The sequence below is a fragment of the Curcuma longa genome, unplaced genomic scaffold, assembly GCF_044706935.1.
Source record: "Curcuma longa cultivar G26 ecotype Majalengka, Jawa Barat unplaced genomic scaffold, ITB_CL_G26_1.1 contig_26019, whole genome shotgun sequence".
NCBI lineage: Eukaryota > Viridiplantae > Streptophyta > Magnoliopsida > Zingiberales > Zingiberaceae > Curcuma > Curcuma longa.
Window position 1 is genome coordinate 1 of NW_027432964.1, and position 5141 is coordinate 5141.

Below are 5141 nucleotides of genomic sequence, written 5' to 3' on the forward strand. Positions count from 1 at the left end.
AACTGCTTGTTCCTAATGTGAGGCCACATAAGATAGCTAAAGGCATGTGGGAGTATTTAAAAAAGGTTTATAATCAAGATAATATAACCAAACGTTTTCAATTAGAGTACGAGATGGCTAGTTACTCTCAGGGTGATCTCTCCAATCTCCATTCAAGACTACTTTTTTGGTTTTCAAAACTTAAGGGCTGAATATGTTGACATAATTTATGCCAAAATACTAGCTGACTCTCTTTCTGTGGTTCAAGAGGTGCATGAACAGAGCAAGAGAGATCAATTTTTGATGAAACTACGTCCCGAATATAAGGCAACCCACTCTAATTTGATGAATCGTGCTCCTCCTTTTTTGGATGTGTGTTTTGGAGAGTTGCTTCATGAAGAGCAGGTCTTGAAACACAAATATTTTTCCAACAAAACAAAATGCAAAATAATGCAATTGCTTATGCAGCTCAAGGAAAAGGCAAGGATAAAGACATGCGACAAGTTCAATGCTATAGTTGTAAGGAATACAAACATATGATTGTTAACTGTTCAAAGAGATATTGTAACTATTGTAAGAAGTCTGGCCATATTATCAAAGAATGTCCTACTCATCCTCAGAATCATCAAGCTAATCAGGTTGTTGTTGCTAATCGGGATACTGTTGCTAATCAAGCTGCTGTTGGCTCAATACTTAACCTGAAATGGTTCGACAATGATTACTATAACCTTTCAACCTTAGGACTTCAAGGTAATCATACTACACCATCTTTATCTTGGCTTGTGAATTCTGGTGCATCCAACTATATAACCAATTCCCTTGAGACTCTTAGCAATGTTAAAAAATATCATGGAAATATTCAAATTGCTAATGGCAGTAAGTTACCTATTCATGCTAGTGGCGATATTAATTCTTCAATCAATGATGTTTTGGTATCTCCTAAATTGTCTACTAGTCTCATTTCGATAGGACAATTGGTTGATAATGACTGTGATGTTGGATTTTCTCGTAACGGTTCTGTTGTACAGGATCAAGTGTCAGAGAAGATACTAGGGAAGGGGCTTAAAGTTGGGCGCTTGTTAATGTTTAAGCCATCCTAATTCTGTTGTCTTATCTCACTTACTAAATTATGATTCATTAAACAACAAAGATCAAATTTCCTCTCATCTTTCTTTTGAATGCTCTACATGTAAATTGGGTAACAGTAAGTCTCTTTCTTTTCCTTCTCATAGTAGTCATGCAAAAAGTTATTTTGATATGATGATGTGTGGGATATTACTCTATTATATCTCATGCCAATTACAAATACTTTGTCACATTCATTGATGCTTACAATAATTGGATTTATTTTCTTCATTCTAAATCTGAGATTTATTCTGTCTTTAAAACATTTGTAGCCTATATTGAGATCCAATTTTCTGTTGGGATCGAGGCGTTCGCTAGAGGGGAGTGAATAGCGTTTTTCGATCTTTCTCTGCGAGATTGTTAGCGGAAGCGAAATAATAATAGTAAAATACAAAGATCAAACGCTAACCCGGTTATTTACTTGGTATCCACCTCAACGAGGTGACTAATCCAAGGATCCACACACGCAGTCGACGATTCCACTATGAAAACAACCTCCTTCTCGAAGCACGCTTCGAAGGCGGAGAAACCTTCACAACAGAGTTTCTTCCTCGTACAAGATTTGTAGTGAAGTTTAGGAGGAAGAGAAAGAGTTTTAACAATGTAAAAGAGCAATCAAGAAGATGAAAGAATCAGATCTATTTTTCTGCGACGTTGACCGCTCTTTTTATAAAATTCAGTGGACCAGTCGACTGCTCCTAGGGTCAGTCGACTCATGGGCTTCAACGGCTATTTAATACGCATTTAATTGGCCAGCTGTCGCCCAACGGCAGTCTACCAGTCGACTGCTCCAACACCAGTCGACTAGTATCAGTCGACTGTTCCTCTCGACTGATCTTTCTGTTTGACCCCAGTCGACTGAATTTCAAACTTCAGTCGACTGATACTTCTGAACTTGGTTGTGTGTTCTTCGGATCAACCTCAGTCGACTACTGGCAGGGTCAGTCGACTGATCAAGCTGAAAACTCCCTTTTTCAGCATCTTCTTCATCCCTTAGCCTTGACACAAGTCTTCAAACGCCTTCCACAAGCCTCGTGCACTTCCTTGCACTCGCTTGACACGTTTCCCTCGACTTTGTCGTGCTAAGTCTTCTCTTGCCAAGAGGCCTCGCCTCCGGGACTTCGTCCTTTGCCAAGAGGCCGCGCCTCCGGGACTTCACCAAATGCCAAGACTCCATTCCTGGACTTTCCTGTGAACTCAAGTCACACATGTTAGATCAACAAGCATTGCCTAACTTAAACTAATTCAGTCAAACATTAAAATCCAAATCGCTTGGGGCAAAATTGCCCCAACATTTTCTTCAAAAATTAAAGTGTTACAGTGTGATTCTGGTGGCGAATATATGCCTCATGAATTTCATGATTTTCTCCAACAAAAAGGCATTATTTCTGAACACTCTTGTCCGTATACACCTCAGCAAAGTGGTGTTGTTGAACATAAAAATCGACATTTATTAGATGTCGTTTGAATTGCTTGAATCTTTTGTTCCATCTAAATTCTAGGTTGAGGCCCTATGTACAACAATTTATTTAATTAATCGCTTGCCTTCACGTGTCTTAAACTTTGAATCTCCACATTTTCGTCATTTTCATAAACATCCTAACTATCTTGCCATGCATATTGTTGGTTGTGTTTCCTTTTTTTATTTGCCACCACATGATGCCATAAACTTTTTGCTCAATCTGTTAAATGTGCTTTCATGGGCTATCGTATTTCATACAAGGGTTATGTTTGCTATGATCCATGTTCTACCAAATTTCGTATTTCTTGTCATGTTGTTTTCTTTAAAAATCAATATTTTTTTCTACTCATGTTGAATCTACGCCAGAGCCATCTGTCCTTCCTAATTTTGATAAGGTACCTACTACTTTTGATTGATTCAAGCCTGACTTTGTGTATCAACAACGACAACGTCCAACTGTACAAGTTTTTTAGCTTGACTTGACATGTGAGCTTGTTCAACTTGCTTCTACCACAAACAATCAGCTCTCAAATGTCATTCCACAGTGCTCTTCTAGAATCACCCGCTCACTTGATTGGTACGAATTTTCTCATATGTCTCTTCATACTACTTTATCCATTGTTCTTATTCCTTCATGTTATTCAGAAGCCGCGAAACATGATTGTTGGCATATAGCAATAGAAGAAGAAATTCAAGCTCTTATGGACAATCACACCTCGGATATTGTTCATTCTCCTACAAATGTTAAAGTCATTGGTTGTAAATGGATCTTCTCTATCAAGCTCTGTTCTGATGATACTCTAGATCGTTATAAGGCACGGTTGGTTCCTAGGTAACCAACAAGAGTATGGCATCAATTATGACGAGACTTTTGCTCCGGTTACCAAGATGACAATAGTTTGAATGGTCATTTCAATTGCTACTTCACAAGGTTGGCCACTTCATGAGACGGATGTTAAGAATGCATTTCTTTATGGTGATCTCAAAAAAGAAATATATATGGTTCTACCATCACGCTTGTTTTCCTCCTCTTCTTTGGATGTTTGTAAGTTGAAGCGATCTATATATGGGTTAAAACAAACTCCTCGAGCATGATTTGATAAATTTAGATCTACTTTGCTCCAATTTTCATTCAAGCAGAGCCAATATGATTCATTTTTGTTCATTAAAAAATCTATTGGTATTGTCATTCTCCTAGTTTATGTTGATGATATGGGAACGATTATCTCTCTATCTTAATTGCTCGTTTGCAACATCTTCAACCTCATTTCATTTAAAGGATCTCGGTCCTCTTACTTATTTCTTGGGTTTGGAAGTTCATACCGATTCTTTGGGTATTTTTTTGCATCAACATAAGCACACACAAGATTTGCTTAATTTAGCTGGTCTCCAAGATGCTTCTTCTATAGATACTCCATTCGAGGTAAACACAAAGGATTTTATTGGTGCTAGGAGCACCATAGTGAAGTCAGTGTTTTGATATATGACTAAGTGTAAAATTAGGTTGTGTGAACTGATGATTTTATATCAAGTAAAAAGGTTACTTGACAAATAGAAGTCCTAGTTTGGAATCAGGCAAATTGGCTAAGTCCTATGAAGCTAGGCAAGTGCAAAATCCTAGTTAAGAATCAGACAGTTAGAAGTCTTGGTTGAGAACCAAACAGAAAAGTCCTAGTTGTGAATTAAATAGAGTAAGTCCAAGTGGAGGTAATTGTGAGTTGTGGCTTGACAGACAAGTCTAAGTGGAGGCAGCTAGGAGCTGTGGCTTGATAGACAAGTCCAAGTGGAAGTAGTTGGGAGTTGTGGCTTGACAAATCATACTAGATGGGTCAGCTGAGAGTTAAATATCTAGCCAAGGTACACACGAGTAAAACTAAAATCTATATTATATTGATTATGCGTATCAAGTGTAGGGAAGCAAAGTTCAATAGTTCTAGGTGATTGAGAGGGAGCCTGAGCGATTGGCTAAAGAGAACCTTCGACTGTTGGAGTCGAGGTTTCGTAGTCGACTAGAGCATGAGGCGGGCAACCGTAGCATCCAAGCAACCGTAGATGCTTTCAAGCGACCAGTATGGATGAGATCGATTCGAGAATGCAGGTCAACATTGAAAATTGACCTGACTTGAAGAAACTAGAGGGATCCCAGTCGATCGAGATCGTGGATAACATTTATTACTGAATAAACATTGCAGCCATGTCATCATAGTTCTAGGCGATTGGGGATGGTCTAGTTGATCGGGAGGTGACACGTTAGTATTCAAAAAAGGCCTATAAAAGGAGTCATGAGACAGAGTTTTCAAACATCTCATTCTCAATCATTCTCAACGTGCTCATGCTCACATTTAGTACTCTTCAGATGCTATGCATTGCAACTTCATATTTCATTCTTTATATATGGCAACATAAGCGTAATATTATCATTTTTTAGTTGCTGTATGCTCTTATATTATTATGTATTTTTAAAGATTTTTTAAAAGGTTTCTTCACCTCTAGAATTTTTCTAGAAAGGAGTTAATCTAAATAAGAATTAATTTATTTATACTGTACATTTTTATAATTGTTGCATGCTTAGAAA

The 5141-nt window shown here is 37.8% G+C and overlaps 1 pseudogene; it reads left to right on the forward strand.

The window, feature by feature from the left end:
* The first annotated feature begins 5 nt into the window (after nt 1-5).
* Nucleotides 6-1079, forward strand: LOC141818795 (uncharacterized; annotated as a pseudogene).
* Nucleotides 1080-5141: the final 4062 nt, after the last annotated feature.